The sequence below is a fragment of the Hypanus sabinus genome, chromosome 12 (assembly GCF_030144855.1).
Source record: "Hypanus sabinus isolate sHypSab1 chromosome 12, sHypSab1.hap1, whole genome shotgun sequence".
Classification (NCBI taxonomy): Eukaryota; Metazoa; Chordata; class Chondrichthyes; order Myliobatiformes; family Dasyatidae; genus Hypanus; species Hypanus sabinus.
The window spans coordinates 54,840,358-54,854,057 of record NC_082717.1 but is presented as its reverse complement, the minus strand read 5'-3'; the positions used below and the strand labels follow the sequence as shown (position 1 = coordinate 54,854,057).

At 43.1% G+C, this 13,700-nt stretch overlaps 1 protein-coding gene across 5 annotated transcripts in view; it reads right to left on the bottom strand.

The window, feature by feature from the left end:
- Nucleotides 1-13,700, bottom strand: part of cfap36 (cilia and flagella associated protein 36) — a 107,360-nt gene that overhangs the window by 74,287 nt on the left and 19,373 nt on the right. The window lies entirely within an intron of this gene.

The window sequence follows — 13,700 nt, the reverse complement described above, 5'->3', positions numbered from 1 at the left end:
ATCACAGCCCGTCAGGCTACTCTTCTTCCAATTGAACCAAGTCTTCACTTAGTCTTACTCAGGCTCCCCTTGTTCACCTACGGAGGCACTGCCTCTCCAGTTTAGATTTATGTAAACATTGATGCCATAATAGTTACGTACTAAATTGCATATCACAATCATCATGCAAATTTAACTAAGATCAAAATCAGCTTGACCTTTGTCCCCTAAAATACATTGTGTATTGCAACGTACCATTCTCAGTACAAGTCTTAAATTCTATTTACTGACAAGATTTACATTATTTCACAGAATCAATTTTTCTTTTACATACATTCCTTTAGCAAAGTGCCAAAGAGATTTTTAAAACCCTATACAGCCACCTTTGTAAAATGACATGAGGACCTTACACTGTGAACTTACCCATACAGCCTTTGCAATAGCAATACCAAGTTTCAGTGCATCCCTCGCTATGTATCCTGGACATTCTGATATGTCCATCTTTAAAATTCAAATAGGGTTAGTTGCACTGGAAGAACTTCAAGCTTCAGATAAGTGAGAGAACATATTTCATTGAGTTGATATTCTTCCAGGAGTAGTTGCCTCAGTGTGATCCCTCAGACAGTGAGCACAGAGTTCAGTGTGATCCCTCAGACAGTGAGCACAGAGTTCAGTGTCATACAGGACAGATGTGGGTTGAGTCTCAACAAGAGTACTGCATTTCTTTCCAGTCCTTAATCAGCAAGCACACATTCCATGAGAAGATAAATGACAATTTCATACTCCGGAGAGCAGCCTCATAATTACTATATTTACAAGATCAAGTGGGAGGTTAGGTATTCTACAGCAAATGAATCACTTTTTAACTCCCTAGAGGCCTACTCTTGTAATCCACATGTTCATATTAACTAGATAAAAGTCAAGACGTGACAAAAAGCTCAGATAAGATAAACTCCTTAGAACAGAGAAGGCAAAGTGAAGATTTGATAGTTTAAAATTATGAATGGTTTATACAGAATAAATAATGAAAAATCATTTCCAAGGACGTATGATATGTTATCAGAAGTCAGAGCAGGCGGAATTAACAGATGTAAGATAATTCACTAGAAAAAATGCAGGCTTAATTGTAGCCAGATTTAATCCAGATTTAATTGTAGCCTTCAAAAGAGAATTTGCTGAATATTCAAAGAAAGCAGACGTTGTAGCAATAGGAAAAAGGAGCAGGCAGTGGATCAAATGGATTTTTTTTAAGAACTGTTGACCTGGTTTTGTATTACATTATAGTGTTATGTCAAGATCTTAATTCCAAGGCATTGCTAATTTGAATTGCATAGCACAATCAGATTTGACTTCACCAAATTATTTAATTGCATTATTCTGTGCAATTCAGTGACTAGGCCTAGCAAACATAGTACATTAATAAAAAATAATTTTTAGCTAATTGTTGATAATTCATTATTGGTTATTTCAAAGCTTACAAGGAAGGAAAATTTGGCTCTCAAAATGGCAAGGTTGAATGTCCAGAATGCAGATCTTATCTCATCCATCAAATCCATGATACTAAGAATTCCAAAAATAACATTAAAGCGAGTCTACGCAATTAAAACTCTTCCAAGGGGTGTACATGGCCCAACATATTGGCAAGCTTATGTTGGGCCAGCTTTGAATGACCAATCTCACTCCAATTGACTTTTAAGAGCCTCAAGACCCACACCACTGACTCACCAGAATTCCTACTTCTCAAAGAATGCCAGGGATTCCTCTAGTACTGGGCTCACACACACTTTCCTTCTAAATAATAGAACTCTAATTTCAATTAATGTTCAATCAGACTATCCAAATGTATGAAATGTAACGAGGTAGGCTGTCAACTAACAAAACGGCGAAAAGATTCCATAAGGCCATAAGATGTAGCAGCAGTATTAGGCCATTCAGCCCATCAAATCTTCTCCTCGATTTCATCATGGCTCATGCATTTCCCTCTCAGCCCCATTCTCCTGCCTTCTCCCCATTACCTTTCACAGTCTAACTAATCAAAAACCTATCAACCTCCACCTTAAATATACTCAATAACCTGGCCTCCACAGTCACCTGTGGTAAGGAATTCCACAGATTCACCACCTTCTGGCTAAAGAAATTCCTCCTAATCTCCATTCTAAATGAACATCCTATTCTGAAGCTGTGCTCTCTGGCCCTAGACTCCCTCATTATCAGAAACACCCTCTCCACATCCATTCTATTCAGGGTTTTTGACATTTGATAGGTTTCAATGAAACCCTCCCTCATTCCTCTACATTCCAGGGAGTTCAGGCCCAGAGCCTTCAAACACACCTCATATGATAAGTCTTTCATTCCAAAAATCATTCTCGTGAACCTACTTGAACTCTCTCCAATGTCAGCACAACCTTTCTTAGGTTGGGCCCAAAACTGATCACAATATTCCAAGTGAAGCCACACCAGTCCCTTTTAAAGCCACAGTATTCCAACCTTACTTACTTTTATATTCTAGTCTTTTCAAAATGAATGCTAACATTGCATTTGCCTTCCTCACCACCAACACAACCTGCAAGTTATCCTTTAGGTAATCCTGCACAAGGACTTCCAAGTCCCTTTGCACCTCTGATATTTGAATTTTCTCCCCTTTTAGAAAAATGTCTATGCTTTTATTCCTTCTATCAAAGTGCATGGCCACACACTTTCCCGACATTGTCTTCCATCTGCCATTTCTTAGCCCATTCTCCTCATCTCTCCAAGTTCTTCTGCAGCCTCTCTACTTCTTCACCACTACCTGCTCCTCCACCTATCTTCGTATTGTCCATAAACTTGGCCAAAAAGACATCAATTCTATCATCAAAATCATTGACATACAACGTAAAAAGAAGTGGTCCCAACACTGACCCCTGTGGAAAACCACTAGTCATCGGCAGCCAATCAGAAACGGCTCCCGTTATTCCACTCCTTGTGACCTGCCGATGAGCTAATGCTCTATCCATGCTAGAATTTTTCCTGTAGTACCATGGGCTCTCCCAAGCAGACTCGTGTAGCAACTTCACAAAGGACTTCTGAAATCTCCAATATACAACATCCAATTCTCCTTTATCTTTGCTACTTGTTATTTCCTTTGTCAGGCAAGATTTTCCTTTAAGAAAACCATGCTGACTATGGCCTATTTTATCATGTGCCTCCAAGTACTCCAAAACCACATCCTTAATAATGGACTCTAACATCTTCCCAACCACTAAGGTCAGGCTAACTGGTGTATAATTTCCTTTCTTCTGCACCCCCCTTCTTGAATAGTGGAGTGACATTTGTAATTTTCCAATCCTCCATGCCAGAATCTAGTGATTCTTCAAAGATCATTATCAATGTCTTCACAATCTCTTCAGATATTTCTTTCAGAACCCTGGGGTGCAGTTCATCTGGTCCAAGTGACTTATCTCCCTTTCAGTTTCCCAACAACCTTCTCCTTAGTAATAGGAACTGCACTCACTTCTACCCCGACACTCTCAAACTTCCAGCATACTGCTAGTATATTCCACAGTGAAGACTGATGCAAAATACTTATTCAGTTTGTTTGCCATTTCCTTGTCCACCATTACTAACTCTTCAGCATCATTTTCCAGCAGCCCAATATCTACTCACTTCTCTTTTACACTTTATATATCTGAAAAAGCTTTTGGTATCCTCATTGATATTATTGGCCATCTTACCTATATATTTCATCTTTTCCCTCTTTATGGCTATTTTAGTTGCCTGCTGTTTTTTTTAAAAAGTTTCACAATCATGTAACTTCCTACTAATTTTTGCTCTATTATATGCCCTCTCTTTTTGCTTTTCTGTTGTGTTTGACTTCCCTTGTTGGCCATAGTTGGCCATATCCTGCACCTTCCAATTACTCCCAGAAACTTCAGTCATTGCTGCTCTGCCATCATCCCTGCTAGTGTCCCCTTCCAGTCAATTTTGGCCAGCTCCTCTCTCATGCCTCTGCCTCCTAAAGGTTCATGTATTTTAAGCTCTCTAATTAAATCCAGTTCATTACACAACACCCAATCAAGAATAGCTGATCCCCGACTGGGTTCAACCTGAAACTGTTCTAAAAAGCCATCAGATACACATGATATAAATTCTCCCTCTTGGGATCCAGCACCCACCTGATTTTCCCAATCTACCTGCATGTTGAAATCCCCCATGAGTATTGTAACATTGCCTTTTCACAGGCCTTTTCAATCTCCCATTGTAACATGTAGCCCACATCCTGGCTACTGTTTGGAGGCCTGTATTTAACTCCCATCAGGGTCTTTTTATTTTTACCCTTGAAGCTTCTTAACTCTACCCACAAATATTTTACATCCTCCAATCCCATATCAACTCTTTCGAAGGATTTGATTTCATTTTTTTACCCACAGAGCCATACCACCCACTCTACCTACCTGCCTGTCCTTTCAATACAATGTGTTTCCTTGGACGCTAAGCTCCCAACTATAATCTTCTTTCAGCCACAACTCAGTGAAACCCACATCATTCCTGCCAATCTCCAACTGCATTCAAGATCATCTACCTTATTCAGTGTACTGCATGCATTCAAATATAGCACCTTCAGCCCTGTAGTCATCACCCCTTTCTATTTTGTCCCTGTTACAATGCAACTTATCCCACCATTTTGCCCTATCATCTGCCTATCCTTCTTGACAGTCTCACTACACACTGCCCCTGATCCCATTGGTTTGCTGAGCTCAAGGGAGAACTACAGGTGCCATGGAGACGGAAGTTAGCAAAATATATATGCAAAAAAAGGTCTGTGAAGAATTGTGGATAAGATGGCTGGTTTATGAAATGAACAAAATAATCATGTGGGCGTAGCCTTCAAGTTGTAAAGTAAATGGTATACAGATGTTCAATGCAAGTTGGTTGAAATACAGAACTTAGAAGACCTTGTTACAATTGTACAGGGTTTTAATGACATCTCAATTAATACTGTATGCAATCTTAGCTTCCCTGTCCTAAGGCAAGGAAATATTTGCTCTGAACTGAGACTCAGCACAAATTTATTAACTTGGTTCTCAAGATGACAGAACAACCAATGAACAAAGCCTAAGGAAGAAATGCTTTTGTTTACTAAAGTCTAGGAGAATGAAGTGTTATTTCATTAAGACAGACATCCATTAAAGATAATGAGAGGGATCAAAAGGACAGCTTCTTTCCTTGAAGTCTAGAACTAGAGGCTATAGCCCCAGAATAAGGAGATAGCCATTTAAGGCAGATGTGAGAAGTTTTCCTTTGAGAATTTTCCATGAGTAGATGCTTAACTTTGAGGATTTTTGTTCTAAGATTGCTGGAGGAAAAAGGAACTGAGCAACAAACTGGATTTGAGGCAGAAGATTAGCCATAATCTAAATTCAAGCAGGAGAAGGCTTAACAGAATAGCTTACTTCTAATGTTCAAAATTGTGTACACATACACTATAAATGTTCCTAATCTATTAAGAGAAATGTAAATAACAATCTCTGTGGTTTGAAAGACATAAAATTATCTTATGCTAACCTGAATCTTAGTTGGAATTTTACTTTTGTTATAATTACAAATAGTTAGGAAGGCTCCAATACACAGAATTTACGGAAGGAAAGGATTAGATTCAGAAGAGGTAAATCAGTGACATACATGCCTAAGCCGGCACATGCAAAAATAATGTTAGAACATAGCATGCAGAACTACCCGTTGATTCTTTAAACCCAACTGATAATAAAACAATACACAGTAATTATCTTTACAGCCAAAAGCAGCAATAAATGACTTTTTTACAACTTGGGAGCAGTGAGATGTTTAAACAGGAAATATGCTGGCTAAACACCAGCTAGATAGTTGCAGGAACATATGACTTTGAACCAAAAGGACTCCAATCCTCAGAACTGGTGTACTCTCAGTATTTGGATAGGAAAAAGTTGGTTCAGTTGGCATTGACTTTACTCTGCTTATGTTTTTCCTGTCATTCATGAGTGAACACTGGATATTCAGTGATATATCAGTATATACTGCATGTAGTTTAGGACCTCCATGACTATTCAATGTGAGTCATCGTATTCAGTGATGAACTTGGCCATGTCTAATTATAGGAGCAGGCTTACTGATGAAATTAGTGCTACATGCATTGTTCTTAAAACAACTAAATACAAAATATTTGCTGGAGTTAGTGCAGCAACAAAAGTCTCACTCACTGACAGTAAAGTGCATTTATTTTCCTTAGCATTCCTTCTTTAGCACAGCTGTCCCATTTGTAAATAAAACAGCAGTACTTGGTGCATCTGAACTGCACTCCTAGTAGCAGCGCTACTACACAGAAAACCTACAGCACAATACAGGCCCTTCGGCCCACTATGCTGTGCAGAATATGTACTTACTTTATAAATTACCCAGGGTTACCCATAGCTCTCTATTTTTCTAAGTTCCATGTATCTATCCAGGAGTCTCTTAAAAGACCCCATTGTATCCACCTCCACCACCGTCACTAGCAGCCCATTCCACTCAGTCACCACTCTCTGCATAAAAAACCTATCCCTGACACCTCTTCTGTACCAACTTCCAAGCACCTTAAAAATGTGTCCTCTTGTGTTAGCCATTTCAGCCTTGGGAAAAAGCTTCTGAGTATCCACATGATCAATGCCTCTCATCATCTTTTATACCTCTATCAGGTCACCTCTCAACCTCCGTCGCTTCTAGGAGAAAAGTCCAACTACATTCAGATCACCACAGATGTTTCAGTTGTGGCTGTTGCACTGTAAGCGTTTCAACAAGAGCTCCAAATTTCAGTAGTTTTCTTTCATGTATACTGCATAGCCGATTGGTGTGGAAGGCTGGACACTGGCGTTGTGTATATATTGCATAGCCAATTGGTGTTGAAGGTTGGACACTGGCGTTGTGTAGCAGCACAGCTTTCATGCTTAACACTGAAGAATTAATAAAAAGACATCATTGTTGTGGGTCATACGAGCAACATCAATGTCAGTGCAGAAACCTATCAACTTTACCAAAGAATTCCATCAAATCTTCCTGGCGACTGTGAAAGACGGATATTTTTGTGCCTGGTGACAGCAGATCCCATCTTTGTGCCCATTATATCTGCTTTTGCCTTTGACAAACCCAAATCTCTGACCAGGTCATTTAACTCAGACTGAGTTATCAAATGAGGCTCACTTGACATAAAGGGTTCAACATTTGTATCAGTATCAGTATCACGCTAACTCATGCATCATGGCATCTTCGTCTGCCTCCCTTAGTCTCCATGGTTCCATGCCTTTGGTACTGGAAGACTATCGTCATGTGGCACAGGTCTCATGCCTGAGCAAAGACTGGGCTATTCAGTGGATTTCTTGTTTTTAGGCAGAGAAACCAGACACACTGGTCACACAGAAATAGCGGTCTGTCAAATGATCCTTCTGCTCTTGCCAAATCATCGGGACAGTGAATGGCACTGACTTCTAAGTACCTCTCAGCCAAGCTTTAAGATTGACAGTGCATGTTGCAGAACAAATATGAGGAGCCAGGGCTTTGTCTTGGTCTTTAATTTTACACCCAATGCAGAGTTCTTAGAGGTTTTCTTAATAAGAAGAGTCATAATCCATCTTTGAGATTTAAGTGTTTCCTCGCCACAAATATAACAGAGTGCATCACAGCTGTTGCAACGTTGGTGAGACGTTTTGCTATCAAAAACACTTCTGAATATATAATTACTTTATTATAATGAGTGCACACAACCTATGCACGTAGAGCATGCATATCAACACGATTGCAAACCAATATACATCTAAATGCAACTTGGGAATGTGTGTGAGTCTGTGTGTTTTTTGAGAAAGGTGGGAGAGTGGGGGAGAGGGGGAGAGGGGAGAGGGGGAGAGGAGAGAGGGGGAGATGCTTTTATAGCCTTTGTAAAAACTGTCCTGCCATACAGCATCTGCCCTGCCCAAGTATGTCTCAACAAGATAAAAAAAACTTCTATAAAAGCTTTATATAATAATATTATAGAAATGAAGCAAAACAGTAGTGAGGTCATGAACCAAATCCAGATTATAGAAGAGAAGGCGCTTGCTGTCTTGAGGCAAATTAGGGCCTAGCAAAGTTTTCTCTCAGACTTTGTGGGAGACTAGCGCAGAAGTTGCACAGGTCTAGAAGAGGAACTTAAATTGTCCTTAGCCACAGGTGAATGTCAGTAGACTAATGTTCATTGTTCAAGAAAGGCTCTTAAAATAAGATGGAAAACTATAGGCCAGTGAGCCAAAGATCAGTAGAGGTAAATTATTGGATAGGTATTCTAAGGAAATGGATATGTAAGCATTTGAATAGACAGGGCCCGGTTAGGGATAGTCAACATGGCTTTTGTATAGTATGTCGTTTTTATCATACACAAAGCCAAGAAAGTTGATGAAAGAAAAGCAGTGTACATTGTCTACATGGACTTTAGCAAGAACTTTGACAAAGTCTCGTATGTGAGGCTGGTCTAGACGCTTGACATTCAGGATGAAGTGGTAAAATGGATTCAACGTTGGCTTAGCGGGAGATATATGGGGTGTCAGGGGAGGAGTAGCACTTCTGGTGGTTTTCAGGCGGTTTGTCCACCTTTGGTCCCCACCTGGCACTCAGCTCTCACCTGTGGCTCCCCGTAGCTGTTTGCATGTGACAGCGGCCACACCCCAGGCAACGGCTTCGACAAGCCGGCTAAACCAGGTGAGGGTAGCTGACAGGTCTCAAACCCTTAGTAAGATAGGGAGTTGTCTATCCCAACATGTGAAGACAGACTCCGGCGGATCGAGTGGATGAGACCAATGGAAGCTCCAACAGCTAAGAAGGCGGTCAACTCATAGAGCACAACAAGACACAGAAGGTGTCTTGGTCGTCCACTGAGCCTAGTCCCATCTCCAGCCGTCTCGACTCTCGTCTTGCCACTGGATCCAGATGGGAATTGGGAAGAGAGAAGAGAGAGCGAGGCTGACGCCAAGCAACTCTCCCTAACTTAAATCCAAATCAAGCACTAGTCTCGACACCATCATGATCATTATCACCTTTGAAGTCTTGTGGCGATGGGCGAGCGATGAAGCAGCAGGTGTGGATACACTGGGAGCTGTAGTCATGGACCTGCACACAGGTGGCTCAGGTCTAACGGTCATTTTTCGCTGACCGAAGCAACAGTGAAACTCGGCGTCTAACTGGGCAACTGAGCAACCCGCTTCAGGAATGCACTGTTCACCTCCGTAGTATGAGGAAGGGGTTGCCTGCTTCATTACACCTCGGCCAGTTTACCGCTGCTGGTGGGAATCCTATCTCGACGGTCGAACAAACACAACAAAACACAAGGCAACACTGCTCACCACTGGCACTTGGAACGTGCACACGCTTTTGGACAACCCCACAGCAAACAGACCAGAGAGAAGAACTGCCTTAGTTGCCAGAGAGCTTGCAAGTTACAACATTGACATTGTAGCCCCGAGTGAGACTAGTCTAGTCAACGTTGGTCAGCTGACTGAAACTGGAGGCGGATACGCTTTTATCTGGAGCGGTCGCAGCAATGATGAGCGTCGTGATGCTGGAGTTGGATTCGCTGTCAGCAGTCACCTTGTTCAGAAACTTGTCAGTCTCCCCAAGGGTGTAAACGACCGGCTCATGACACTACAGCTTCCGCTACAGAACAGAAGTCAAAGCCACCCTGATATGCCCTCACAATGACCAATCCAGACGAGACACAGACAGGTTCTATGAAGAACTAGACGCCCTACTCTCAGCAGTGAGCAGCACCAACAAGCTGATCTTGCTCGGCGACTTCAATGCAAGAGTACAATGTGACTCTGTAGCCTGGTAGGGAGTCGTTCGGAGACATGTAACAGTAATGGCCTACTCTTACAGAAGGCCTGTGCAGCACACAACCTCCTTATCACCAACACAACTTTCCGTCTGCCTACCCGTAACAAGACCTCCTGGATGCAACCCTCTCTAAGCATTGGCATCTTATCGACTATGTCATTGTCAGGAGAAAGGACAGGCAGGATGTCAGAGTGACCAAGGCCATGTGTGGTGCTGACTGCTGGACAGATCATAGACTCATTGTCTCCAAAATGAAGCTCCACATCAAACTCGAGAGGCGACCACAAGAAAGCAAGGCTATGAAAAGAATCAATGTGGCCAGGCTGAAGAACCCCAGCAGAGCTTCAGCACTGGCTGAAGACTTAGAAACCAAGTTTGCTGACCTACACCTTGCAGGCAGTGCTGTGGAAGACTGGGAACACTTCAGGGATGCTGTCCATTTATCTACACTGAAGATGCTGGCGCCCTCTACCCACAAGCAGCATGACTGGTTCGATGAGAATGATGAGGAGATACAGGCTCTACTTGTTGAAAAGCACCACCTTCATCGTGCCCATCAGAACGGCCCATCATCAGCTGCCAGGAAAAAACATCTTTACCAGTGCTCGCAGGATAGTCCAGAATAAACTGCGTAAAATGCAAGATGCCTGGCTGAGTGCCAAGGCAGATGGAATACAGGGATACACTGACAGAAACGACTTGAAACGATTCTATGAATCCCTCAACACTCTCGGGCCTCAGCCTCTTGGGAGATCCCCCCTCCTGAGTACAGATGGTGCAACTCTCATTACAGAGAAGGCTCAGATCCTGCAGAGGTGGGCTGAACACTTTGACATCGTCCTCAACCGACCGTCACCTATTAATGATGAGGTGATAGACAGGATTCCCCAGGTCGACATCACCAGTGCCATGGATGACCCACTGGTAGTAGCTGAAGTCATGACAGCTGCCAGCCAGTTATCCAGTGGCAAAGCCCCAGGGGCAGATGCCATACCTATAGAGATCTACAAAGCCGGTGGTCCTGTACTTATCGAGAAGCTCACCAAGTTGTTCCGGTCTTTTGGAAACAAGGATCCATTCCTCAGGAACTTAAAGATGCATCCATTGTACACCTCTAGAAGAGGAAGGGTAATCGACAAGTATGTGACAACCACCGAGGAATCTTGTTGCTCTCCATCGCAGGAAAGACCCTTGCAAGAGTCCTGCTAAGTTGTCTGGTCACTCATCTGGAGCTGGGCCTGCTGCCAGAGTCACAGTGTGGCTTTCACAAAGTTCACGGGACTATCGACATGATTTTTGCTGCATGCCAACTTCAGGATGGGTGTCAGGAGCAGAATCGCGAACTCTACACAACTTCTGTGGACCTCACAAAAGCCTTCAACACTGTCTGCTGACAACGCCTGTGGGGGATCATGTCAAAATTCGGCTGTCCCACCAAATTCATTCAGATGGTAGGCCCGTTCCACGATGGCATGATGGCCAGAGTGCTGGATGGCGAAGAATCCTCTAAAGGATTCCCAGTCACTAATGGCATCAAACAGGGCTGTGTGCTCGCACTCACACTGTTCAGCATGATGTTTACTGCCATGCTAAATGATGCCTTCCAGGAGAGTGAAGCTGGAATCAGCCTCAAGTACAGAGTGGATGGGAAGCTCTTCAGCCTGTGGAGACTTCAAGCTATTACCAAAGAGAAGGAAACTGTTCTGAGAGACTTCCTCTTTGCCAATGACTGCACCCTGTATGCTGGCTCAGAGCCAGAGGTGCGTCAATATTGACAAATTCTCCACAGCTTGTGACAACTTCAGTCTCACCATCAACATCAAAAAGACCGAAGTCATGCACCAGCCTGCTCCTCATGCACCGTACACAGAACCGAAAATCACAATCAAAGGACAGAAACTACAGGGAGTGGACCAGTTTACTTACCTTGGCAGCACCCTCTCCCAAGCAGTGACTACTGATACAGAAGTTAACTGCAGAATAGCAAAGGTAAGCTCTGCTTTCGGTAGACTGCACTCCACTGTATGGGAACATCAGGAATCAGCCCAGCAACAAAACTGAAGGTCTACAGAGCCGTGGTACTCACTCCCCTCCCGTATGCCTGTGAAACGTGGACAGTGTATCAAAGGCATGCAAGACAGCTCAACCATTTCCACATGACTTGTCTTCGCAGAGTATTAGGCATCAGATGGCAGGACAAAGTACCAGACACTGAAGTTCTCTCTAGAGCAAGTCTCACATTAGTCCACACACTGCTGATGAAACCACAGACCCAGTGGGCAGGTCCTGTCATCCGTATGCCGGACGAGCGCATACCCAAGCAGCTCCTTTTTGGGGAACTCTCTGCTGGAAGACGCTTGGATGGAGGGCACAAAAAACACTACAAAGACACGATAAAGGCCTCCCTGAAGTTACCTGACATAGACACGGCCTCCTGGGAAACGCTGGCACAAAACCGCCCTACCTGGCGCAGCCTCATCTACAAGGGCTGTCAAGCTTACGAAGCAAGGCGCACTGCTGAAGCACAACATAAATGCGAGCTACGGAAGTCCAGAGCCACCAGCACAACAACTACAGTGCCTACACATCTGCCCAACATGTGCCAGGACATTCTGTGCCCGAATTGGCCTGACCAGTCATCTTCAGACACACCGCATCCAGTCTCAAAGTGACTAATGGCTTCGAGGTCTTCATCAACAATGATGGACGAACCACCGGTGGGAGATGGCAGAGAGTGGTAGTAAGTGGAGGCCATGCTGGGTCCATTGTTGTTCATCATCTGCATCAACAATCTCGATGATTATGTAGTAAACTGGATCAGCAAATTTGTGGATGTCACCAAGATTGGGACATAGTAGACAGAGAAGAAAGCTATCAAAGATTGCAGCGGGACCTGGACAAGCTGGAAAATGGGCCAAAAAGTGCAGATGCAAAGAAGTGTATAGTGTTGCACTTTGGGAGGACAGGGTAAAACAGACAGTGAACAGTAGGGCACTGAGGGGGCCAGCAGAACAGAGCAACCTGGGAAAACAGATCCATTACCCTTGAAAGCTGTGTCACAAATAGGTAGGGCCATAAAGAGAGCTTTTGGCATAATGGTCTTCATAAGTCACAGCACTGAGTAAAAAAGTTGGGATGTTAGTTGAAGCTTTACAGAACATTGGTAAGGCCAAATTCGAAGAATTGTGTGCAGTTCTTTCTTGTAGGAAAGATATCAATAATATTGAAAGTGTACAGAGGAAATTTCAAGTATGCTATGAGGACTTAAGGACCTGATCTATATAGAAAGGTTGAAAATTTAATTTCCTGGGGCATAGTAGAATGAGGAGAGATTTCATTGAGGTATACAAAATTATGAGGGGTATAGATAGGGCAAGTGTAAGCAGGCTTTTTCTGAGTCAGGTTGGGTGAGACTAGCACTAGAAGTTATACTTCAGGTTAACAGTAAAAGGTAAAATATTCAAGGGGAACTGAAGGATAACCTCTTCACTCAGAGTATGGTGCGAGTCTGGATTAAGATACAAGCAGAAGTAGTGAATGCAGATTCAATTGCAATACTTAAGAGGAGTTTGCATACCTGGATGAGAGAGATATGGAGGGCTATAGACCAGGGCAGATCGAAGGTCACCAGGAGACGCTCATGGAGACCAGGGCAGATCGTATGGATAGGTAGAATAATAGTTTGGTATGGACTAGATAGGCCGAAGGGCCTGTTTCTGTGCTGCAGTGCTCTATGATCCTAAATGCCAAGAGATGCATGGAAGGAATTCTAGAACCTCAAGCTTTGACACTAAAGGCTGCCACCAAATGATGCAATTAAAATTTGGAGGTAGTCAAGAGGCCAGAATAAGAAGAGTGGGAATCAGTCAAATTAG